The following is a 27,691-nucleotide window of genomic DNA, read 5'->3' on the forward strand; positions in this document are numbered from 1 at the left end:
GTTTCTCACATCTCAGTTGTTGTCGGTGTAATTATTACTTAAGTGTGTTTGACCTCACGGCTAACTTGACTGGAATTTAACTCTGCAGGAGCTTCAGGCTTTAAGTTGGCAACCGTGGAGGGAACAGGCTACAGTGAATTGTCCTCTGCTTATTTCTTTTACTAAATTGCAAGCCAGAGCTCGCTCAAAAAGGAGGACAATGAAAGTGCCTCATAGGCTTAGTATCCCCGAAACGAACAAATAGTGGGCACAAAACACTGTAAGTATGTATTAAGTTGGTGAAGAGAAGGGTTGGAATTGTTGGAATTAGTATTTCAGGTCCATGATGCCTGAATTTTAAATTGTGCTCCATTTATGTATTCCAGAAAAGTTTTATTTATTTTTTCATTCATTTATTCATTCATTCATTCATTTATTCATTCCTTGGCCCATGCCCACTTAGCATTTTTCTTATTCCACAGTAAAGGTGAAGTACTTTTCCTCACTGAAGTTTTATGCCAGCACAGTACTTTATTTCTTTAAGAGGGAACAAAACAGACCAAAACAAAGGAAAGCGAGGCTAAGAGGCTTAACAAAACAAGCAGTGGTGAAACTTTCTTCCTCGGCTCCTTATTTGAAAGCTTGTTTTTTTTCTTGGAAAGCTTAAGCGTGCAATAGACCAGCTTTCCTTCACTGATGGTGAATGAGTTCTTCCAGTAGTTTTCAAGCTGTTATGTTTCTGCCAGTGTTTTGCACAATCTGGAATGCCCTTTGATCCCATGTCTGATTGTCCTAGGCCTGTTCATCTTTCAAAACCCTTGGCTGTTCAGGTGCCAACTCTTTTTGGGAAGCCTTTCCTCACCTTCCGGGCCGCTGCTTATATACTTTCAAAATACTTCTGTGTGCCTTGCAGGCACTGAAGTTCCTTATGTGTCTGTTTGTTTTGCCAGACTGTATGGGCAATGTCCTGTAGTCCTTGTGTTTGATAGTTTTATGCTGAGTCCCTTTCCAGTAATAGTGTTTAATAACATTGGGGGAAGTGAACTGAACAGGATTCCACACAGTGTGGTTCCTGTGTGTTTTGTGGCTAATCCATGCTGGTGTCTAGACTGAAAGTGTGTACTGTGCCCAACTGAAAAATGCAAAGGGAAACTTAAACAGAATGGAATGTTACACAAACAGTAAGTTAGCCAAGATGGTTGAGATTATCCAAACGCCTGCAAGAGACTGATGTCTCTTTTATGCTGTATCCACAAACAGATACTTAAAACAGGAGGAATGTCTGCTCTCATGTGGTAGTTTCTATGACATCATCGGCAAACAGATATTGGTGCCATCCATGTGCAGATCCCTGTGGTGGGATTCAGACATTCCCCAAATATGGGCCCTGCTCCAAGGGAGTCACTATGAGAGCAGATGTGTATGCAAGAGCAATACACGGTAGCATATAATGAGATGTAAACAGAGTAACAATACCAGGTATACTTAAAGGCTGGATACAGATGCTGTGGGTTTAGAAGTTCAAGGAGGGTAGCTGGTGTGGGTTGAGGTATTCTGCATTAGTTTGATTTTCTTAAGGTGGGCCCTTTTCCCAAAGCATGCATGCAAATATATATATATATATATATATATATATATATATATATATACACACACACACACACACACACACACACACACACACACATATATAAATCTCCGTAAGTTTGTTGTGGGCAGTCAATATTTTGATCTGTAATGGAGAAGAGAAGGAATGGGGAGTGGAAGGGTGGCAGGGTGAGTGCAGTGTCATTATAATACACAAACACTAGAAACTTCTCTCAAGTGACATAGTATCTGAAACTTGTTTGCAGTAATTATGGGTGTTATGTATGTCCCTGATTTTCTTCCAAAGTATTGGACAGACCTTTCAGTAAAGAAAGCCTACTTTATTAAAATATTAAACAGGAAAAATGAGTCCCGCAGGCCAGGCAAGCTTCTACCCCAGGGCTTTTGCATTTGTTGTTCCTTTTGCCTGGAATAGCCCCCTAGATACCATTCCCTTTGCTTGCCTACTCCTCTCACTCCTCTCTTTCAGATCTGTATGCAAATGCCATCCAAATGGCCTTCACTGACCACTCTTTTTCAAGTTTAGCCTCACCCCACTCTCTTATACTTATGTCATTTGTTTCCACGAAGACAGGAATTGTGACATGATGTGTTCACTGCTGTGTCTTTAGCACCTAGAATGCTGTTGGACATATGGTAGAGGCTCAGCTAATAGTTACCAAATTTTTGAAGAGCTGAGTGACCAAGAGAGGATGAGATTACCCCCAGCAACCATTGCCAGAAAGTGGTATTCTACTTGCGTGCTAAATTCTACCGTGAGCTTCAAGTTAAAGGCAAAAGACAAAGTCTTAAAGCAGACAAAAATAACAGGTTTACTAAGTTTGCTATGAAAGTTAGAATTAAAGATTTTTTAGATGAACTTTTAGCTTCTATGAAAATGGAATTTTTTCCCAATTGGATAAAAATACATACAGGCTTGTGGTTGTAATATTTCTGGTCTGTGTTAATTCTAAGGTCACTTCTATTCAAAGGGTCTATGTTTCCATGTCACTTAACCTCTCTATGCCTTAATTTCCTCATCAATGAAATAGAATTGCAGACCGTGACCTGTAATGACATGCCAGTTCTGAAGCAAAACCAAATCAAACTGCAGAGTTATTTTGTTGGCCTTATTGAGCTAGATCAAAAGGGCACACTGAGTGCTTTCTTTCTCATTTTATAAGCTTTCATGGGTTTGACAGACTAAAATCTGTTAAACCGAATTTGCAGGGCTCTTAAGACCTTTTAAAATAAAATGATGCATTTGAAATAAAAAGTTTTTAGTGATATTTTTCACTTGGTTTTGAGTTTGTGTCAAATAGTGCATTATTTGACATCACTTAAGAAAATAAAGGTGATTTTCTATTAAGCATTTTATACACACATTAAAAATACATACTAAATGTGAGTTGGAATATTGCCTGGTTAAATTAATGTTCTTCTAAAAAGGGAGGCTGAGTTCTTTGAAAGAAGGTATGAACTTGGAAGGTGGGAACAAGGATTTTTAGATGGTAAGTCTTATTTCCATTAATGCCCTGGACTGCATGTGTAATGAAGGCGGATGAGTAGTTGTGGTCATTATTTCAGTACAGAGAAAGCAGACTGGGCCATGACTTAAATACCTGCATACTGTGCTTTCTAAATAATAGTTTTATTTCTTGAAACATAATATTCTTCTCCAGTCATCACCATGACTGGGGCTGCGGGGAGCCCCTCTTAGTGGAATGACTTTACAGTTCAGTGTGTACCACCCAATTTTCAATTGCCATGGTGAAGGGTTGAACTGATAAATTATAATCTTTGCCACTGCATAGGTGTTGGCTTAAGGGCTGTAGAACACATGACAGATACAGTGGAAGTTACACTAGTGTATGTTGCCTGGGTCCATAAGTCGTTGATACATACATTTTAGAAGCATTTCCCAGTGACCTATGTATGCATGTCTGACCATGGCTAAAGCACACAGTCCGGGGATGTCTGCAGGTCACTGAGCCATTGTAAATGTTAACCTCCTCAGCTGGTTTGGCCTCTACCACATCTTCCTAGGAGGCAAGATTGTTGCCTTCTTTTGTTTCAGAGAACGATATTGCACTTATTTCAGAAATCCTCCGTTGATATCTTTCCTTCATGGTTTTGGTTTCAGACAGTAAAATTTATTATAATATGAAGTGTTACTATTTAGCACTTTAGATAAAGAGAACATTGGGTATGCTAAGGACTGTCTAAAGGTAACAGCTGTTGTGGCTTTCATCACTCTGCTTCAAAGAGCTCCCAACTGGCAGGTGCATGTGAGTTGGAATGTACACACCTGTCAGATGAGTATTAATAGAGACAAGCAACATATTTCTTCTACAGATTGTGAACAAAGCAGCTGTTAGATGGTGATGTCTTAAAATGACAGTCTACTATAGTCACCCTAGAATCGGTGACCTAAGGGTGACATCTTATGTATCCTATTATTAAACTCTGAGTCACGCAGACTTGTATGGGTACAAGTGTAACCTACTTTTTTCCCTTTAAATCTTAAACCAACCTGTGTATTTTTAGAAGCTAATGTGTTCAATGTGGAGTTTGAACACAGCCATCTTCACACAGGTGAATTTTTGGATCCTGTCATGCCAGGTGTGATTTTGATAGTCCTGAAAATGTGAAGAATAATGAGACTGGGATACACTTCATTTCTCTGCAGGTTTGAAAAGTGAGAGTGAAGGAATATGTAAACTTATTATTTTGTGCCCAGAATTTGCATGTGTGCGCTCACACGTGTATTTGAAGGGTGCGATAACATTTGCTTTCACACCTTACTGACTCATGCCCTTATTTCTCTCTTCTGCCTCTTTAATAATATGTCTCTAATAATTTCTTCATATCTCCTTCATAATCTCTTTTTTCTTTTACCTTTCAAAATCTGATTTTAACGGACATTTGATTTCTGTGGACGAAGTACCCTGTTGAGGGCTGAGGTCTGAACCAGCAGAACCTTGTCCGTGTGTTGCCTGGGTGTTTCCCTTCCGTCTCTTCCAGCTGTCTAGAGATGAGGCTACGAAGAAAAACCCGGCATTGTGCTCCACTGCCTAAGAGATCTCAAATAACATGACAAGTAGTACTATTTATCCAAGGCGTCAATTGTAACCTTGAGAGTGGTGATTTTCTTTCCTTCTAGAGCAGAGCTCAGCTTTTATACTGGAAGGCTCTTCCTTACTCCCTTTTTTTTTTTTAATGTTTATTTATTCTTGAGGGAGAGAGAGAGAGAGAGAATGCAAGCAGAGGAGGGCAGAGAGAGGGGGGAGCCACAGAATCCAAAGCAGGCTCCAGGCTCTGAGCTATCAGCACAGACCCCAATGTGGGACTTGAACCCTGAGATCATGACCTGAGCCGAAGTCCGATGCTTAACTGACTGAGCCACCCAGACGCCCCTGGCTCTTCCTTATTCTTGATGTGAGAGAGAGAGAAAGAAGAACCTTAGAACTTAAACTCCCAGCCTTTTGTTAAGAGATTGTAATGGGCACTGTAGACAGACACCTGAGTGGTAGTTTCTTATAATTAATGTATTCATTTATTACTGTATCATTTATGCATTTAACAAACATCTATTTGGGTACCTGTAGGCCAAGTACCATGAGATACTCTATAAATGTATTAAATTCCCTCAAGGAGCCATCTCAGAGCCTTGTGTGCAGTATTTTTTCTCAGCTTTATCTGGGGATATAAATAAGCTTTTAAGTTGCCGGTCAACTGTGGATCTCTTTCTCTTCTTACTTTTTGGGAGGATTTTGTTTTATTTTCATTTTTATTTTATCTTATTATTATTTTTATTTTAGAGAGAGAGCATGAGTGGGGGTGGGGGCAAAGGGAGAGAGGGAGAATCCCAAGCAGGCTCCATGCTCAGCACAGAGCCTGACACAGGGCTTGATCCCACAGCCCTGCAATCATGACCTGAGCTGAAGTCGAGTCCATACTCCACTGACTGAGCCATCCAGGTGCCCTTGGAAGGATTTTATTAAACCACTTCTGGAGCACCAGCTTACCATTTAGTAAACACGTTACAATTCCACCTGTCGTGTTTAATCCAGAGTAGTAAATCCATCCATTATGTATTTCTTAACACACATATTTCTCAGAGCTCTAATTATTGGAAATAGAATATTATTAAATATCTTACTCCTTTCAAAATATTTATTACCTTTACTTAAAAGAAAACATGCTTTTGCTAAGTTTGTTTTGGATTATTCTTTACGATATGGCAAATATTTAAAGTTATAAAATTTCAAAAATTTGTTTATTCTGTTCATATTCACTTTGTCAGAAGAGTTTCATATGATCAACTAAATGAACCTTCCCAAATCAAATTGTGTCTTAAAATAAGAAATTCAGTGCCTATAGAAAAATAATTTCTGAAGTACGCCATGCTCTTTCAACTTTCTCAGTGTTATTTGTCCCATCAATTTTGGGGTAATTACACTTGTATGGTTAAGTTTCCACAAATAATAAGAGCAACCATTTATTGAGCATCTATATTTTAAGCACTTCTTACATATTTTATTATTGAATTTTAATTCATTTATATATTAAATACCTATTACATGTCAGTCACTATTGTAGGTGTTGGGGATTCAGAGAACTAAAGTAGATAAAATCCCTCCTTCATGGAGTTTATATCCTAAGCCAGAAGGGATAGACTATAAGATAAATAATTAGTATCATTTAGTATATTAGGGGATAATAAAGGCTATGAAGAAAGAGACAAGAGAAGGGTGATAATAGTGAGAAAGAGGTCGTTCGTATATTTACAATCGAGGGGGGTAGTTGTCAGGGAGGGTTTTTCAAGGTGATCATTGAGTAGAGATCTTCACGACAGCAATAAGGGAATAAACCATGAGGATATTTAAGGAAATGATAAGTATAAAGTTCCAGAGACCAGTACTTGCTTGGGGTGTTCCAGGACGGTGAAGGGATCCATGTGGCTGAAGCATAAGGAGTGAGATGGGGAGCGATAAGAAGAAAACAGCGGGAATGAGAAAGCTGGTCGGAGAGGGCTTTAGGACCATAGAGATTTGCATTTCCTCTGAGTGAGATAGGAGGCTGTAAGAAGATTTTGAGATAACCAGATATAACTTAACTTTAAAAGAGATTTACTGTGGCTCTTTGTGGAGAATGTTATACTATAGGAATCAAGAATGCAAATTAGGGGCGCCTGGGTGGCGCAGTCGGTTAAGCGTCCGACTTCAGCCAGGTCACGATCTCGCGGTCCGTGAGTTCGAGCCCCGCGTCAGGCTCTGAGCTGATGGCTCAGAGCCTGGAGCCTGTTTCCGATTCTGTGTCTCCCTCTCTCTCTCTGCCCCTCCCCCGTTCATGCTCTGTCTCTCTCTGTCCCAAAAATAAATAAAAAACGTTGAAAAAAAAAAAGAATGCAAATTAAAAGATCAGAAGACTATGGCAGTAGTCCGGAGGAGAGATGGTGTAGTGCAGACTACGGTCGTAAAGGTGAATGTGAGTTGAGCTGGTTGAATTTTGAATATATCGTGAAAATGGAGCTGACAGAATTTGCTGATGATGTGGTGTGGGATGAGAGACAAAGAACCAAAGATGACATAGGTTTTGACCCCAAGCAATGAGAAGAATGGGGTTGCCATTTAATAAGATGAGGAATAGTGTAGGAGGACTAGGTGTAGGGAGAATCAGGAGTTCGTGCTAAGTTTGAAAAGCTGTTTAGACATTCATGAAAGGGTGTTGAGTAGGCAGCTGGTGTCTGGCATTCAGAAGAGAGATATGAACAAAAGATGTACATTTGAACATTCTGGACATGTAGATGGTATTTAAAGCCATGAGACTAGATGGGGCCATCTGGGGAGTGATAGTAGATAGAGAAGGACAGTGTCTAGGTACACCAAAGTTTACTAATATGGGACCTGGGACATGTGAAGGAACCAGGAGGGATCTAAAATGGAGTGGGCCAGTTACTCAAGAAGAAAACCAAGGTGGAATGGTTACCCAGAAGCAAACCAAGATGGTATTTTATTTTATTTTATTTTTTAATGTTTATTCATTTTTTTTTTTTTAATTTTTATTTTTGGGACAGAGAGAGACAGAGCATGAACGGGTGAGGGGCAGAGAGAGAGGGAGACACAGAATCGGAAACAGGCTCCAGGCTCCAAGCCATCAGCCCAGAGCCTGACGCGGGGCTCGAACTCACGGACCGCGAGATCGTGACCTGGCTGAAGTCGGACGCTTAACCGACTGCGCCACCCAGGCGCCCCATGTTGATTCATTTTTGAGAGAGAGAGAGAGACAGAGCGTGATGGGGAGGAGCAGAGAGAGGGAGACACAGAATCCGAAGCAGGCTCCAGGCTCTAAGCTGTCAGCACAGAGCCCCACTCGGGGCTTGAATTCATGAACTGTGAGATCGTGACCTGAGCTGAAGTCGGATGCTTAACCGACTGAGGCACCCAGGCGCCTGGTGTTTTAAAAAGGAAGGAATAATCATCTTTGTCTAATGCTTCTGATAGTTTCAGCAGGATGAGGGTTGAAATTGACCATCAATTTCCTAACAAGGAGGTCTTTTGCAACCATGAATAGTACTGTTTTCATTGGCACTGTTGAGATTGGCTCTCTGATCAGAGTGGGTTTGAGAAAATAGGAACAGCTCCATTTCTGTGCTTCAGGTAGCAGAATGTTGTATGATGAAACTGAAAGTTAGAGAGATAAAATAACTCACTTTAAATCACATAGCTGAGAAATGGCACAAGTGGGATTTAAATTCATGTCCATTTGGCTCTAAAATCCATAGCCTTTTTACATTGTTTACATTTATTATTTTATTTGTAAGCTAAATATATTTGTTTTATTTTTCCTTTAAATTTATATCTGTATTATACAAAATCACAAGCCTTCTAGTTCAAGAAGAAGGAACTCAATTTCATGTTCTGAGGAAGTGGAGGACACTTGCCCAGGTGCAGAGATAGTTTCCTGCCAAACCTAGGCTCATCTCCACGTAAGAAAATCAAGAGAAATTGAGTTCAGAAAAGCTATAATTCAAGTTGCTATCCAGTTTTAATGGCAACATACTTGCCTGTTTCCTTCTAACTCTCTGGCCATTCATTTTGTTCACCATTGTGCTTTCTCTTGTGTTACCATCTCTTTTTTTTTTTTTTTTTTTTTTTTTTTTAATTTTTTTTTCAACGTTTTTTATTTATTTTTGGGACAGAGAGAGACAGAGCATGAACGGGGGAGGGGCAGAGAGAGAGGGAGACACAGAATCGGAAACAGGCTCCAGGCTCCGAGCCATCAGCCCAGAGCCTGACGCGGGGCTTGAACTCACGGACCGCGAGATCGTGACCTGGCTGAAGTCGGACGCTTAACCGACTGCGCCACCCAGGCGCCCCATGTGTTACCATCTCTTAATGTTGGTGTCTGCCTGATCCATATCTAACCCCTCTGTTCTCACTGTATGGTATTAGTATTATGTATTAATGGGACCAGCTCATCTACTCCTATGGTTTCAAGTAACACCGATGTGCTCTGGAACTTCCAAATCTCTTTCTCTAGCCGGGATCACTCTTCTCACTTTCAGTACCATATAGCCATCTTTTTCCTGTACCTTTCCACTTGTATGTCCCACCCACCCACAGCCACTTTAAACTTCTCACAACTAAATCTCCCTTTCCTCATCATCCTTTCCACACTGCTGAAGTCTTGCTCCTTCTTTGGGGTTCCCCATTTCCATTAGTTGTACCCAGGTCAGAAACTAGGGAGTCATCATTGAGTGCTTGCTCTCCCTCACCTCTCTCACCTAATTAATCACCAAGTCCTCTCAATTCTACCTCCTAAATATATTGTTATCCTTTTCCCTACTGTTCTCTATTTCTCCTGACATTTCTCTGCTGACGGCTCTACTTTCTGTCCTGGATTCTAACAACAGCTTCCTACTTGGTCCCAGTGCTCCAATCTTGACTGTTTCCAATCTGTTCTCCACACTATAGCCAGAGGGTTTTTTATAAGATGCTCAACTGGCCTTGGTACTCCCCTTCTTAGCCTTTCAGTGTCTGCCTCTTGCTTTTAGAATAGAATCTAAACAAAGTTTACATGGGATCTAACTCCTATTAACCCCTCCCCCGTAAGCCTACACCCATATTAAGCTTCTTTTTGTTCCTTGAACACTCTGTGACTCTCAGTTATGAGCCTTTACTTTTAGTAACCTGAGGTTCTGTCTTAGGGGGATCCACTTTTTTCCTTATTCCCCCAATTCTGTTGGCCTTTCACACTTACTGATTCTTCTAGTCTCAACTTAGACATCTCTTCCATTGGGAATTTTTCTGGGCTCTCTATACCTGGATTACTTACGGTAAGATTGTTACTTCATGGTATTTAAATTGCCCATTTCCTGGGGCACCTGGGTAGTTCAGTCAGTTAAGCGTTCAACTCTTGACTTTGGCTCAGGTCATGATCTCATGGTGAGTTTAAGCCCAGCATTGGGCTCTATGCTAACAGAGCCTGCTTGCGATTCTCCCTCCCTCCCTGTCTCTCTTTTTGTCCCTCTCTCTCTTTTTGTCTCTCTCTCTCTCTCTCTCTCTCTCTCAAAATAAATAAATAAACTTAAAGAAAAACTAGTCCTCATCTTTAGATGGATTTAAAATTTAAAAACCTTTAAAAAATTGCTCATTTCCTGCTCTTTGCTTCCTTTAGACTGTAAAGCTTGATGCATGTAGAGACCATCTTTTTTTGCTGATTAATTTCTTAGCTCTTGGCATGTGGGAAGCATGAAATGAATATTTGTGGAGTGGACTTATTTATTTACTCCATAAATAATACGCTAGAGGCTGGTGTTGTCAATACATGAAGTATTGCAGTAGATAGCAAAAATGATATTTTAAAATGAAAATCTCAACATTTCATTATCTTGCTTAAAAACCTTTAAGACCTTCCCATTACTCTCCATAAAGATCCCAGTTCGTGACACCTCTGCTAAGGCTCTGTTCTGCTCATCAGTGCCTTCTCCCTTCCAGCTCTCCTCTCTCCTTCCCTTGTGAGTGAATTTCTCCTCATCCTCAGAGCTTAGCCTTCATCAAGTCTCCAGACTGAATCAGTGCTTTTCGAGTCCTTTTCCCTCTGCCACCATTCTGTTTTTATCCCCCTTTGGAATTATATGTGGAAGCGATGATGTGAAGTTTGATTAATTTACTGCCCCCACTATTCTTTAAGCTGCTTTTACAACTAGCACTTAGCACGGAGCCCAGAATAGAGTAGGTGCTCAATAAATATTTGTTAAAAGTTTGAGTGAGTGGTTGAAAGTAACTTATAATACGTTTAGGTTGGCAGAAAAATAAGGTAAATATTTGAACCTGAATTTTTGATATCTTATTCCATGGTATATTTAAATTTTGAGTGCAGTGGAATGCTGTGGCCTGACTCTTTATCCTGACATCCCATCTATCACAAAGGTCCTTCTTTAATTATAAAAACCTATTCCGGTTACTATGTCTCCTGCTTAACAAATTCCTCCTGAACCTAGGGGCTTCAGACAACAGTTTTGTTTTATGACATAGGGTCAGAAATTTGGGAAGGGCTCAGCTGGTCAGTTCACATTTGGGGTTTCTCCTGTGGTTCACATGAGTTGTTCTTTCAGTTCACTCACGTGGCTAGCAGCTGACCCTGGCCATTGTCAGGGAGCCCAGCCGGGACTGGATGCCAGGAGTGCCTCCACGTGGCTTTGTCAGCCTGGTAGTCTCAGGGCGGCAGGCTTCTCACATGGAGCCTGGCATCCCCTGAAGCCAGCCTCAAGTGAGCCAGGTGGAGGCTACGTGATCTTTTCTGCACTAACTCTGTAAGTCACTCCGTGTCACTTGGCAAGGCAGTCACAAGCCTGCCCAGCTTCAAGAGGAAAGGACATAGACCCCCCATTTTTCTTGTGCAAGTGTCAAAGAATTTGGGGCCACGTTTGTGAACCACCACACTGCTTCAGACCAAAATAAAAGATGTTGTTAATTTAGGTAGCAAATCTTTTAAACCTGAATTTTAATATTTTTAACTTCATGTCTTATCAATCATTTCATTAAATATTTCCAACCCCTATCATTATACTGATTAATACATTTTGGTATTGTGTTTTCATGTTTTATTCTGTTTTATTCTTGACTAATTTAATAATAAAGCTTTACTTAGTTTTAAGCAAAACTTACATAGAAGCCATTCTCTTTTAAAATTAAAGATTTTAGATAATTCCATTGTAATGGAAATATCTTAGTATCAGGATCAGCTTATAGTTATTCTGATTATTAACCCCAGTTAAAATTATTCTATATAATGTAATTTCCTTTCCATTATAAAAATTTTAGCTTCAGTAATGGTTAAATTATTATTTAAAAAGTTAAGTATCTTTATGTGTAAAAATAGTTAATATAACATTTTTTATAGATCAGGCATGTCCTATACAGAAATAATATTATTTCTAATAATACTTTAGGATTAACCATCCTAGTTAATCTTTGCTAAATTGGCCCACCGTTGGATATTTATTGTTTATGGTATTCTAGTTTGGGTGATTTTATTATTTGATTAATGTCGTCTAAATTTCCAGTAACATATATATTTTTCTCAGAAACCTCTTCCAGATTAAGGATCTGTGTACCCTGAAACAGAAGGGGCCTTATAGTTTTTATGATGTGCTTTTTTTTTTTTTTTTCCCCTCTCCTCCCTCTGGCTCAGGTAACTAAATTCTGGGCTTATTCATTCATGTGAATGACTAATCCCTTTTTAAATCTTCCTAAGCTATTTTCCTCAGTCATATTCTCTACTGTAAGATTCAGAGGCTAATTATAGGCTACCTAGCAAATTACTTCCCTTTTTGTGGTGTTGATTCTTGCCTTATTTCCTCACATGATTATTGGCCATGCTCAGTGCTCCTGAAGCTCATTAGCTCTGAGTTGTATATGGCAAGTTAAATCACCACAGCCCCTTCCTCTGGTTACCCAACAATTTAAAACAGCAGGTAAAATAAAACAATTGCTCATAATATTTCACCAGCATTTTTTTTTCCCTTTGACAATACCATTTTTTTCTGATGTTCCAAGTTTGGTTCATTAGTTTATGTCTTAAGTAGAGCTTTAGGATCAAATCAGAAGTGATTTCGATAAAGCCTGCTCTTGGTGCACTCCTTTTTTGTAAACATCTTGCCTTAGTGACGAAAGTGAATTTCTTCACATAGTTCTGTAGACAGTAGGTTTTGTTTTGTTTTGTTTTTAATTCTCTTGCCAAAGATGCCCATGGTGGGAAATGACAGGTGAAATCCCAAGAGTTCTCATTTAATCCTACTTTTAACTTCAGTGTTTTCTTTTCTTATGTTATCATTTTTCCTCCTCATGGTTGTGAAAATGCACTTTGAAAAGAATAGGCTTCTAAAAATTAAAAAAAAAAAATTCTGTGTCAAATATGTTAGTGCCTTATGTTAAAACTGCACATGCACGTGTGTGTGTGTGTGTGTGTGTGTGTGTGTGAAGGTCTCAAGATTGTTTATTGATGCATCATAAAAGGATTGTTTACTGATTTTGATTTGCAAAAATCTAAGTATAGTCATTGACAAGTAAATTAATGTATTTCAAGTGTAGTTTGAATCAACCAAAATAGATATCCCTTGGGTTTACCTTTTTTGTTGTTAATTTTTAATGTCATTTTGTGAGTCATTGAGGCTTCATTCTTAAGATGAAGGGAGAGCTTAGAAGGAATGTTTGGGAAAAAACACTTGAAAAAATAGTAATTTTTCCCAATATATATTTTTTAAGATTTCAGGATATTTGAAAAATACTGTTCTGGTATGTTTTTTTCTATCTTTTTTTTTTAATTTTTAAAAATGTTTTTATTTATTTGAGAGAGAGACAGACAGAGAGACAGCATGAGTGGGGGAGGGGCAGAGAGAGAGAGAGAGAGAGAGAGAGAGAGAGAGAGAGAGAAAGGGAGACACAGAGTCTGAAGCAGGCTCCAGGCTCTGAAAGGTCAGCACAGAGCCTGAAGCCAGGCTCAAACCAGTGAGCTTTGAACCGTGAGATCATAACCTGAGCTGAAGTCTGATGCTTAACCTACTGAGCCACCCAGGTGCCCCACTCCGGTATGTTTTTCCTTTGAACAGTATAGCTACAAACTTTAAAAACTTGGAAAAAGGGGTGCCTCGGTGGCTCAGTCGGTTGAGCATTGGACTTTGGCTCAGGTCATGATCTTATGGTTCATGGGTTCGATCCCTACCTCGGACTTTGCAATGAGAGCAGGGAGCCTTCTTGAGATTCTCTGTCTCCCTGCCTCTCTCTCTGCCCCTGCACCTGCTCCCAAAAATGAATAAACATTAAAATTTTTTTTAAATAAGTAATAAAAACTTGGAAACAGTTTTGCTTTTCCATTTTGCTTAAAAATCATCCAAATGAATTTTTAAGAGTTTTTAACCCATTTGTTAAAAAATTTATCATTTTCTGATTAGTTGCAGGAATAGTTAATTGCCATTAGGGATGATGGAAATCTATTAGGTGAATTTCAGCACCATCCTTTGTATAATTGGTAGATGAGATTCAAAAATAAGTATAATGATTTAGTTAAGTACATGCAACTATGCACTTTTTTCCTCTCTGTGTCTATGTGAGGTGCTTTTTCATTTATGATACTCATTAAAACAATGTATCAAAATAAATTGAACATAGACCTTAGAACACCACCAGTATTACCAAATGCTGAATGAAGATCTTTGAAAATAAGGAACAGTTCTAACATATTGCTTTCGTGATTATTAATATTTTTATTAGTTATAAGAGATGTTTTGTATCATTTAATAAAATAAAATTAAGGTGCTAAAAAACTCATTAGAACTTTCAGATTATTTTGTTTAAATATCCTTTTGGCTTGTTATAATCTAGATGAATTGGATAGCACCCTGTTGGTTTGCTGAGGGTGCTAATGAGGCCGAAACCAAGCAGTCAGAACCCTCACAGGCTGGTTAATGGCATGCTGATCTGCCATAAACCACCTTTAACTCTGCACAGTCATGTCACAAAGTGCTTCTGAACATAAGACTGTAGCTGAGACAAGACGGAAGAATTACTGTTAATCTCATCACCACTTCTGGAAAAATAATTGAATCACATGTTCCAATAGATAATCAGTGAGTTACAGAGATGTTTCCATAGAGAAGTCTTTTCCACTGGTCAAGAGTGTATTTCACTGCAGTCGGGCTATAAAGATCTGTTCTCTAGCATTCAGTGGGTTTAAAAGAATCAAAGGGGAGGGGGAGCTAGAGTACTTTTACTCTATTAAAAATATTTACAGAGCACAGAATTATTTGCTTAGCACTATGCTAATCACTATGAGAAGTAACAATGTATCACCGTAGAGTAGTCTGTGATCTATCCTTGTGTCAAGTTTAGAAATTCAGTAGGTGAAAAATAAGCTCTCAGGAAAAGATTAGGGAATGTTTGTGATTAAATTATGTGATGCTGATTGTTGACTTCAGTGGTTCTATGAAGAGAAGCTGTGTTTATGGGAATAGAAAAAGTTTAAACTTGGCTATTGTTTAAAAAATAGTTTTTGATGGGTGCATTGGGAGAGGAGAAGGAGGGTAGAGGTAGAGCATCTCTCCACGTAAGGTGGAGTCAGCAAGCACACATATACACTCAGAAACACACTTGTAGAAATAGGGTGTGCAGGCCGTCATGACTAGACAGAGAAGCTCAGATGGATTGTATGGCAAATAAGGTGGAGAGGTGAGATCTGAGTCATGAGAATAAAGACCTCAGCACAGACTTGAGCACCGTAGGCAGAGTCCTGGTGTCCTTATGCTAAGGCATACTGTGTTTCAAGAATAGGGAGCCAAGAGAAGCCAGGTTGGAGATGGCTCACAGAGGTAGATGCAGGCTAGATCATGTAGCTTTGTGTTGCCTTGCTTTGGAATTGATATATCATTCCAACTGTGACGGGAACTCATTGGACCATTTGGTAGAACTGTGGAGTGACAATTAATGCTTTAAAAACATTCTGGCTTCTATGTGGAGAATGAATTGTGTTTGAAGGTGTGGGATGGCCAAGAAGAACAGTGGGAGGTGGATTGGGAGGCAGTTGCAATAGTGCAGAGCAAAGACACCAGTGGTTTGGACAAATGTGCAAACACTGGAGATGGTTGTCTCCTGTCCTATCACTTTTCGGAGTTTGCCTTTACAGGGTTTGAGAATGCATTGCTTTGGCACAACAAGATGTCATGCCAGTCCTTGTAGCCTTTCTGTTCAGAAGCCCTGAGTTGTACAACTCCATGCAGCAGCTACAGTCTTCATCTTTCAAGCAGTATAGGATTAACCTCTGTTCAACTTGATTCCTTCTCCAATTTACCTGTCTGGGGTGCATTTTTTTTCATTTAGTTGGTTGCTTTTAATTGTTTGTTCCAAAGACACCATGTAAACAGTCACTGATCAAAAAATACAAAAGTGGAGTGCATGGGTGCCTCAGTCAGTTAAGTGTCCAACTCTTGACCTCAGCTCAGGTCTTGATCTCATGAGTTCAGGCTTCATGTTGGGCTCCACAATGGGCGTGGATATATGTATCTTTTGAATAGGTGTCCAAAGTTGTTATTTTACTGAATGTTAGAATCAACTTATCAAGGAAATTGATTTATCCCCTGCTGATTTTTTGCACTGTTGTTAATCTTTCATTAGTTTATGCTCAACAGTTTGTTTTCATCATTATTGAAGACAATTAGGAACTCATACCCCACCTTCCCACAGATTACAGAGGTCTTACTGGTCAACCTTCGGTGGTAAGAGGAAGTTAAGAGAATTCTTCCATAATTCCACTTAGTTCTTGTCTGTACTTTTCAAAATTGTTTTGAGTGACTGTCATGTGCTTCTTCAGTCAATTCCCATCTTATTACGCATCCTCATTTCTTCTAATTCTTGTTTTTGTAACAGTGTTCTCTTTTGGTGTCAGTTGCACTTCCTCTACCTTTAATGGGAAAGGCCCTGGGGTCAGGGCTTAACCATGCAGTGGCGGTTTTATTTTGATTGTGGCTGTCCTTTCCTTTGTTTTTAGCAAGAGTACACTGAGAAAGCAACTACTTTAACAAACATTTGCTCTGTTGATTTTATGCTGAGTAACTGACTTTCCCCTCTGGCTCATACTTTTCATTTGTTTATTTCAGAGCATCCTGAAGTGTTTCCTCTAATGACACTCTATTATTGATCATAAAACCAGGAGTATTTCAGTTGAAGTAATAAAATGTCGATGTGATTTTATTTTAAAATCTATGAGAAAACCTCAAGTATTTATCTTTAAAAAAGATTTGATTTGTTTCATATACAGGTTGCCTAAGGTAGTTTAGAAGACTATAAACTCTATACATTTTTTTAAAAAAGAGCAGATGAGTTAGAAGTTGTTTCTTCTTCTTTTCTCCTTTTCCTTATCCTTTTTTTAATGAGAGAAAGAGAAAGTGTAAGCCAGGAGAGGGGCAGAGGGATAGAGAGAAGAGACAGAGAGGGAGAATCTTAAACAGGTTCCATGCTCAGCGCAGAGCCCAAGGCACCAACTGAGCCTCCCAAGAGCCCCTAAACCCTATACATTTGTATCATGATGAGTTTGTCAGTTGTTTTTCTGTATAACTCTTACCACTAGAAAAAGTAATTTACGAAACAGTAGTCTTTACTAAATTTAAAATATTTTCAAATTAGGGTGAATAGTCATACTGAGTGGTGTCTAGGAGTGCTTTAATGTTTATAAAACAATTTGAGAAAAAGTAATTTAAAAATTGGACTTTATATTTCATGTTTAGAATATTCAGTAAGTTTATAATGCCTTATTTCAATTCTTTACAAAGAATTTAACTATTCCCTCCACCCTGTATTAATCTGCCTTTCAAGAGTCCACTCATTTCAAAGTAAATAGTGTTTTTCTTCTGTAAGTATGAATGAGATTTAATTTTTGGATTTCAACACTAACTTTTTTCTCAGAAGTACTTATTTTATTGAAGGATAGAAGTAGTTCATAAGGTAATACACATTTTTTCAATGTTTACTCTATACATACTTTAATATTTTCTGTAGCAAAAATGTGGTTGATACCTATTTTATGGAAAAATCCCATAGTCTAAATTCCACCCTCAACCACCCCAAAAAAGTACTCCTGCATTGTATTTTGTATAAATAATGCATTTATGTAATAGTTTATAACCATTGCCAGGGCACCTGGCTGGCTCAGTTAGAGGAGTGTGTGACTCTTGATCTTGGGCTTGTGAGTCTGAGCCCCATGTTGTGTGCAGAGATCACTTAAAAAAAAATCTTTAATAAAAATAATTTATAACCATTGTCATCTTGTAGACAGTTTACCATTAATAATATATTTACGTATGATGCTATAGTAGATCCTGAAAACAAACAATTGTTTTACTTATGTACCTACACCCAAAAGCCTTATAAATATTTCCATATGATATGCAAGTGCTTGTTTCCCAAGTTACCTTGACTACATCAGTAATCTATTTATACAGAAAAAAATGTCATGAATTGATGACATTATGGTATGTGGAAGTAATTTACTCAGATTCTAATGAGAAGAATGGAAATGGGTTTGCATTACTCAGATGTTATTTTTGAATAAGACTGAAGAACTGTGAAGGGAAGCCATTCATCTTTCCTTGGCTAGCAGGTGCTGTCAGTGAGAACAGGGAAGAAATGATGGAACTATTTAGTGGAAGTTCCACTTTTTAGCGTACTTCATTTTCAAGGGGGAAAAATGCTTTCAATATATTTCCTGTTCACCACTTCCTCGATCCTCCCACATAGGAGTTCTTTACTTGGTAGTCTTACCAGTTCATAGATTGTCTTCAGAATGGATGTAAATGCCCTAAAATCTTATGCAAAATCCTTTCTCTTGCGAGGAGCTTCGTAACATTTATTGAGTTTTCATTCCACTGCCCAAAAAAGGTTAAGAGCCAGTAACTTTGGAAAGTTTTTATGTCTTGGGAGCTAGAAACAGGCCAGTTCTGGTGATTATTTGCTTTTCATGATAAACAAGGTATTGGGCTAGAGCTCTGAATAGTTTATTTAGTGTAGAGAAAAAGGCACAAAACTTAGAAGATTGAGGTAGCAGATGAAATATGACCAGGACGAATGTAAATCTGGAGCCTGAATAGTGGTTTAGTGGACTTACATCCTACCTTCTCAGTGCTGGAAAGGACCTTGGACATCATCAAATTCAAGACAGACATCAGTGTATCAAATGTGATTCTTTCCAATCACATGTTTATGTGAACAGAGATGACTGGTAAAAAATAGCAATACTGGTCATTCTAGTCCGTTGTTCATGATCACCCTCACTTTGTAAGGGGGGAGGTGCATAATAGTGATCTTCCATCCCTAGTAAAATTAATTAATTAATTTCCTACAGTGCTTTGTGGACCTGTTTCAAATGTAGTGCTTACTTATTGGACCAGTAGAAAGAGTCTTGGAGTTATAAGATTTGAGTTTCAGTTTTTGTCATGTAATAACCATATAACCTTTGGAAAAGACATTTAATGGGTTGGTGTAATGAACCCTTGTACACTGCACAATGTGTTAATATTATGAAGCTAGTGTGAGTTTCATAAAGACAGACTTGCAGACTACAAAGCAAGAGAAAGGATATTGTAGTTCCATTTTTCTCATTCATACTAGTTTTTAAATCCTAAAAAAAAAAAATGTTAAATAAAATTTGCCAAATGCATTTTTAGAAGCCACTTTCTGGGGCACGTGGGTGGCTCAGTCAGTTAAACCTCCGACTTCAGCTCAGGTCATGATCTTGCGGTTCGTGAGTTCGAGCCCTGTGTCAGGCTCTGTGCTGACAGCTCAGAGCCTGGAGCCTGCTTTGGATTCTGTATCTCCCTCTCTCTCTGCCCTTCTCCTGCTTGCACTCTGTCTCTCTCTCTCTCTCTCTCAAAAATAAATAAACATTTAAAACAATTTTTAAAAGCCACTCTTACATCACAATCAAGGAGAATTTATCTTAGGAATGCTGACATGCTTTATTTAATGTCAACAAATCTATTTCATATTATTTATCATATTAATAGATTGAAGGAGAGAAACCATATAATGATTTTAATAGGTGAAGAAATAGCATTCATTCAAATAAAAAAATAACATGTTTCTTACGCTTTTAAGGGTATATCAAAAACTTATACTAAATATCAAACTCAGTGGTGAAACCTTAGAAGCACTTCCACTAAATTAGAAAAAGGCAATGATTCTCACTACCACTGTTACTGTTTAGCTTTATTGTGGTTACCCTAGCCAATGCAATATGAGAAAGATAGACGTACAGTTTGGAAAAAAAGAGAATAAATAGTTTTTATTTTAGAGGTAAGATTACCTAAGTAGAATATTCAAGAGAATCCAGAGATAAACTATTAGAACCAGAAAGAGAATTTTATAGATTCACTAGCTATAGGAACAGCTCACAGAAATCTTGGTATACTATTCATCAGCCAGAACCAATGAGAAACAGAATTACATTCAAACAGATTCCTAGAAGTAAATCTAAAGACATACATGATCTTTCCACAGAAAATATTAATCATCGAAGGAAATAAAAGAAGATCTAAATTAATGGAGAGATTATGTCCCATTGAGTGGGAAGATGAAATGTCATGAAGATGTCAATTTTCCTGATTAACCTACACATTTAATGTATATCAACAGATTTCTGTGTTGAAAATAAAGGTCTGGGATTAGCAAAGAGATTTTGAATAAGTAGGAAGGGAAAATTTGTCCTCTTGAATAATTAAGACATTTTAAAAATAATTGATACTGTAGTATTTTTATAGATATACACAAAAAAATCAGTGGAATAGAAAAAAGACCTAAGAATGAGACCCAGTTGTTAATGGGGACTTGGGACATAATAGAGATTGCCACATAAATCAATGAGGATAGAGTGGACATTTCAATAAGTGTGCAAGGATGATTGGCTTTCCATGTAAAAATTAAGTAAGATTATTTCAATATAGGGAGAAATGAAGCCCAGATATATTAAAGGACTCTGTATAAGTCAAAATTTAAATCTGTTAGTAGGATAGATTTTCAGATGTCTTTGTAACCTTGGTGTATAAGATTTCTTAGTCAGCGCCAAGAAATACAACTCGAAAGGAAAATGGCAGATTTCGTCTTGGTGAAAAATCTCTGAAGGGAGAAAATAATACTTTCAAATAAGGTATAGGACAATTCACATCTTGGGAAAATAGTTTTAGAATATATATGTCATAAAGGATTATTATCCCTCATATATAAAAACTTCTTCAAATCAATGAGGAAAAGATAAACCATTCAATGGAAAAATGGAAAGTTTAATAAATGGCCAATAGCATATACAAAAAAGTTCATACTCATTATTAGGACATATTATGATTCATGCAAGTGAGGGAAACACAAGTTAACAACAAAATGAAATAATATTTCACACTTAAGAGTGGCAAGATTAAAAAGTCTGATGTGGGGCACATCTGGGTGGCTCAGTTGGTTAAGCTTACCACTTTCAGTTTCGGCTCGGGTCATGACCTCACGGTTCATGAGTTCAGGCCCTGCATCAAGCTCTGTGTGCACAGTGTCTAGCTTGCTTGGGATTCTCTCTCTCTCAGTCTCTCTCTCTCTCTCTCTCACTTTCTCTCTTCTCTCTCTCTCTTTCTCTCTCTCTCTGTGCCTCCTCTGTTGCTCTCTGTCTCTTTCAAAATAAATAAATAAACTTAAATTTTTTTTTTAAAACGTCTGATGCAAACCAAGTACTGGTTAGAATATGGAGAAAAAGGGATGTTCAGGCACTGCTGGTTCCTAGAAAAATTTCTGCACATGTGTGAGAGAGATGTAGAAGGCTATGTACTGCAACATTATATGTAATAGGGAAAATTAGAAATGAATTTCCATCATTAGGAAAATGGATGAGTGAACCTTGATATATTTGTAAAGTAAAAGATTCAACTGGACTTCAAATTAATTAACTAAATCTATCTATATCTATATCTGTATATAAACAGAAGTGTGTATTTATTATACATACATACATATTTATACATTTATATACATATACATATATGTAATTATATACATATATACACGTACACGTATATATATATGTATATATGTGTGTGTGTGTGTATATATATATATATGTATATATATATATATATATATATATATATATAGAAACTATACTGTTAAGTAAAAAATAGCTTTCAGAATTTAAACAGTTTCAAGGCAGTGCAATTTTAAAACATACAGTTTTCAAAGATATGTTGTTAGCATAGCATAAGAAATAAAAGCATAAACCAGATTTATAACAGTGTCTAAGTCTAGGGAAGAAGAGAGAGACAATAAGGAATTATATTTTTATCTGTAATGTTTTTTATATGAAAAATAGGAAGCTGAATGATAAAATGTTAACATTTGCTAATCATGAGTGTTGTGAGCATGTATATGTTACATTAATCTAACTTTTTAGTATGTATTTGATTTTTAGAAAATATTTTTATTTTTTTAACTTCATTTTAAACACACTTATAGTACCCTTATGGGGCCCACTTATGGTGCCCTTATAGAATCGGGGATAATGAAGGCTACATTCTTCACATCCGTTGTGACAGATAATCTAGATTTATTTTGTAAGTAAACTAGCATTTTTTTACTAGATATCACACTTCTACAAAGAGCAGTGTAGCATACCACAATAGAGATGGTTGGGCTTAAATTCACCCTCTTAGATCTGTGGCCCTACCACAGTAAACCTCTGTATTAGCCAAAGCTCTAGGGATCTCTCTGGTGGAAGGTATGGATGATAGACCATAATTATTAATCATGTTTTGTTTTTGAGAGAGAGAGACTGCATGCAGGTGAGCTGGGGGAAGAGCAGAGGAGAGGGGAGAGAGAATCCCAAGCTGGCTCTGCATTGATGCAGGGCTTGATTCCATGAACTGATGATCAAGACCTGAGATCCCAAGATCCCAAGATCCCAAGAACTGAGATCATGACTTGAGCTGAAATCAAGAGCCAGACGCTTAACTGACTGAGCCACCCAGGTGCCTCCATCATGTTCTTAACGAAGACCGTATCTATAGCTCTTCTCTGCCTTTCTTTCATTTTCTTGAAAAATAAACTCTAGATGGATTACTAAGTTAGAAATGATCATCTCTACTAAAGGAGAAAGTTCAAACTGTATCTTTCGATGTCCCATCCAGGTACAACTATACCAAGTTGGTATTCTTGACCTTTATTTCTATTTACAAAACCAAAGATCAGTATTTCTATAAATGTTTTCCCTTCTTCTATGACCTTGTTTTTGATTATTGCCATGTTGGCATTTTTCTTTCACATTGATAAAGATGCCATTTTGTGGTCAGAGGAAGAGGAGGACAACCATCAGGCAAAGCTTCCTTTGATGTTATTTTCAAAAACGGATCTCAAGTATCTTCTGGATTTTTACAAAGATATTATATGCATGGCTTCCGTCATTGATCCCTCTCCCCCTGTTGTCCTCAGCCTTTACTTTAATGTATTTTGGTTATTGCATATCTTTGTCATAATTGGGCCTAATCATTTCATTTAGATTTTTTTTTAAATCTGAATTAAACCGATTTCTCCATTTGTGCAAGAGTTTCTTTGTCTTGCTTACTGAAAACAATTTTCCAACATCAGTTCCTTTTGTCTTCTATATGATGGGTTGGCAAACATTTTCAGTAAAGGGCAAAATAGTAAATATTTTAGGTTTTGCAGGCCAAGAAGCAAAATAAAGCAAATTATGTAAGAACTTAGAAAAAAGTAAAAAGCAAATTTGCACATATTTTTATTGAATAAAATGAAACTATAATAATAGATTTTTTTATATTTGCATTATAGATCTATGAAGAATAATAAAATTCTTTTGGGATAAGATTTTGTTTAATTGGGGTTCATAATATTTCCTGTCATCAATATTAATTGCAAATATTCATCTGTTATAGCTGATCTGTATTGAGATTTTACATATTTCGTCTTTAAAATGTCTTTTCACATGGATAAGTATTGCCAAACACTGATATCATCCCTCTAGCATGTACGCATATTCATGATTTGGAAGTCCCTTATAGGATTCTATTAGATTTTTCTCTTGATATTTGTCTTTTAGAATGTCATATTACAAATTAATTACTTCCAGCTTAAGGGTAAGGGGAAGCTCTTCATTTGCATAGTTCCATGCATTTTTAAAAACATCCTCATTGAAATGTATGTCATATGTCATGCGGCACACCTACTTAATGTGTATAATTAAATGCTATTTAGTATCAGGGTTGTGAGACCATTACCACTATCTAATCTTAGGGTATTTTAGTTCTTTCTTAGAAACCCCATACTCATTAGCAGTCACTCTCTGCCCCCTCCTCTCCATGCCCCCTGTCCTAAGAAACTACTAATCTACGTCCTATTTGTATAGATTGCTTATTTACTATAAATAGAATCATACAATATGTGGTCTTTTGTGATTGACTTAAGTGGATTTTGAAATATGGAAATTCCATTGCACTGCATCAAGGTGCAAAAATGGTGTTGGAGTTGTAGTTTGGGTTCAGAAAATATATCTGCCGTAAATTTGTGTGGGAACGGAGATCTTCTTGTTTTAATTTTCCACAGTATGAGAAGTTTATAAAGCCATTTGACATTTCTTGTGACTCAAATGTCTGTTGTCAAAATGATTTTGTTGCAGTGTAACTTCTGCATATAAGTGCTGTAGTTCCTGTGATTTTAGGTTGAATTTATTAATAAATATAAAGTTTTCAGCAAAAGCTAATTTCTAAAGATTGTTAAAGATGTTTCTTTTCATTCAGAAAAATTTCAACCTGACCATGAGCTTGAAAAATTGCAATTAAAACCTTACCATTAGTAACCCATCAAACTTCTGTGTAGTAAGGCAAGTCAGTATATTCAGCTTCCATTACTGACAGTCACAGAGCCAATCATGATTAAGTCCAAGAAAGTGGATGAATTTCACAGGTGACACAACTGGTTCAATAACATGGTGGATTTGAATATTCTGCTGATAAATAATACAGCGAGTAATCACACCCTTTAAACATTTTAAATCTTCACTAACTTTGTAAGTCTGTCAAACTAATAAGCCTTTTTGTATTCTACACTTACTTTATCACCATCCATTTTAACACATCTTAGCATATCCCACTTCAGGTTGTACTGACTTTGTGTTTCCTGAACATTTAAAAAAAAAAAAAATCCTTGCCTGTAGTTAAATCATGCAGACTATTCATAAAGTCTAATTTTCCTATCACTTCAAACTCAGCATTGAGTCTTCAAGTGACAACAATTAAGCAGTGTAGGTACATCTTTGGACACATAAAAAAACAAAGAAAATGACTCGAAATCATTTGCTTAGGTTTTAAATTGACTACTGATTTTGCTTCTGATTTCTTCAACCTTTGTGAGCAGTGTTCTCACCAAAAGGCTAATGGTCCTAAACAAGGTGGTTTTCTCTAGAAACATAACTTTGGCAGCTGCAATATAACATAATTTAATTAATTGGTAACCAGCTTTCTTTGCTTGTCTAACACATATGCCATTTGAAAACTTAACTTTGGCTCCAGCCATTTTAGTTTTTACATTTTGTGAAGAAATTCTGCTGTGATGGGGCAATTCTGTTGTACATTTTCTAAATTTTCGAATCATCGTTTTCCTCCAAGTTGGGAATATTTTTATGAGTGCTTAGGCTGGTGATGTTGCCATATATATCATATTCTTTTAGAATAGCTGTGGTGTTAGTGCATAACAAAGTGCTTTGTCACCTAATTCAGTAACAAAGTAATCCACATTGTGCTTTCCAAGTATGACATTTGAAGTCCGTTTTATCTTCCTTTGACATACATTGGTAATAAAAAATAAAATGTCACATTACAGCAAATACCTGTGGCACTTAAAATGCTGTCAAGTGATAACTCTGCCACTGTGATTCATAGTGCACTGAGCAGCAGTTGGAATCAATTAAAACGTTACATATGATCTCTTGTCACAACTCAATTCTGCCATGTCAAGCAAAGGCAGCCATAGACAATGAATAAATGATGAGTATGGCTGTGTTCCAATAAATCTTTATTTGTGGACATGGAAATTTGAATTTGATATAAATTTTCCTGTGTTGTGTTATATTATTCTTCTTTTGATACTTTTGATATTCTTTTGATACTTTTTCAATCATTTAGAAATGTAGAAATCACTCTTAGCTCATGAGCTGTATAAAACAGTTACCAGCCCAGATTTGGGGTCAAATAGTTTGCTGAACTCTGTCTTATGTCATTGATTTTTCCCTTTATTGGATCTTTCTAATCAGCCTACAAACTAGCTGTTATTGCTGTTTTCTTTTTATTTATTTATTATTTTCTTAAGGATTTTATTTTTAAGTAATCTCTACACACATTATGGAGCAGGGACTTGCAACCCCAAGATCAAGAGTCGCATGCTCTACCAGCTGAGCCAGCCAGGAGCCCCGTTGCTGTTTTCTTTTTTCAAAAAGGAGGGCAACAAAATAAAGACAAATGAAAACCCTCGTATGGCCCCATTTTCCCTTGCAGCTAGCATTCTTTTTCTCTTCTCTCAAGTTACAGTCCAATTCTTTGCAAAAGCTTATAATCCTATCCCTTATTTCCCTTCTTTCCATTGTCTCTTGGACACACTCTAATCAAGCTTTCCTTCTACCTCTCCCCTGTAATTGTCTTGTAAAGGTCACCATTGACGTGTTATTGTTTAATCTAATGGTTATTTTATTTGCTCTTACATTACCTGCTCGATTTCTCAACGTATTTGACACAGTCGATCACTCCTTCTCTTTGAAACACTTTCTTCACTTTGCTCCAAGGACACCATAGTCTCATTTGCTTCTGTGACCCTCTGATCCCTTTTGACCTCTCAGACTCTCCCATTACTCCTGCCATGGCTCACTCAAGGTTCAGCTTCCCAGGACTCTTTGCTGTTCCTCATTCACATCAACCTCTTGCTCACATAAGGACTTGGCAGTAGCTGTTTACTCTCGGTAGGTGCATTCTTCCCCTGACACTTACAAGGCTAACTCCTATCTGCTTCCTGTCCTTGCTCAGATGTCAGCTTCTCCTGATGGTCTCCTCTCAGTTCCCCATGTATAAATGCTCACACTCATTCTCGCTCGAGCATTCAAAATTCTTTCTTAATCTGCTCTAGTTTTCCATAGCCTTATTATTTCCTAATAATGTACGTTTTACTTACTTATTGTATTTATTTTATTGTCTTTCTTCCCTTGCAAGATTGTAAGCCATGAGGATAAGGATTTTTTTTTTGTTGTGTTCATTTTCTTTGATGAGGCTTGAGTACTTGACACATAGTAGGTACTCAACAGATGTTTGCTTTGCATATAGTCCTGAATAGGATTTTGTAATTTATGTTTCTGGCTCTAGAATTATAAGATTTTAAGCTGGAAGGGATTTTATTTATCAGTAGTCTCTCTGATAACGACATGGTGCTACTTAACTATAAATTTAAATTAATTAAACCTAAATTAAAGATTCGATTCCTCCTGTCTCCATAGCAACATTTCAAGTACTCATGTGCCCAGTGGCTACTATGTTTGGCAGTACAGGTATGGAACTTTTCCATTATCACAAAAAGTTATATTGGACAGTGTTGCTCTGGGAGTTTGGAGCCAGGTGGATTCCTCAAGGTCATAGAGGTCATTAGTCAAGAATTGGGCCTGAATCCAGGGGACCCAAATGATTTATGAAGATTACAACATTGCAGATTCTGTTAACATTGCAGATTCTGATTCAGTAGTTCTAGGATGGGGCCCAAGTTCCGCATGCCTTCTAAAATCCAAGGTGATGCCAATACTGCTTATCTAGGACATCATACTTGGAGTAGTAAGGCTGGAGAGCATGCTGCAAATGTTAAGAAATATTTTTTATATTATTTATTTGGACATTTATTCATTTTTATCACAAAGATATACTTTTGTAATTAGGATGATGTTTCCTAAATAAAACTAGCTGGTATCTTTAATACTGGTCTCAGACACAGTGACATATAGTAAAACATGTTCCCTGTTCTCAGATGAAAGCTTCATAAATAATACATAGTCAAGCAAG

The 27,691-nt window shown here is 37.3% G+C and overlaps 1 protein-coding gene across 2 annotated transcripts in view; it reads left to right on the top strand.

Annotated features, from left to right (window-relative positions):
- Positions 1-27,691, top strand: part of RNF217 (ring finger protein 217) — a 131,553-nt gene that overhangs the window by 1,110 nt on the left and 102,752 nt on the right. The gene's annotated exons all lie outside the window — the stretch shown is intronic.

Source organism: Neofelis nebulosa, chromosome 6 (assembly GCF_028018385.1).
Source record: "Neofelis nebulosa isolate mNeoNeb1 chromosome 6, mNeoNeb1.pri, whole genome shotgun sequence".
In the NCBI taxonomy this organism is placed as follows: domain Eukaryota; kingdom Metazoa; phylum Chordata; class Mammalia; order Carnivora; family Felidae; genus Neofelis; species Neofelis nebulosa.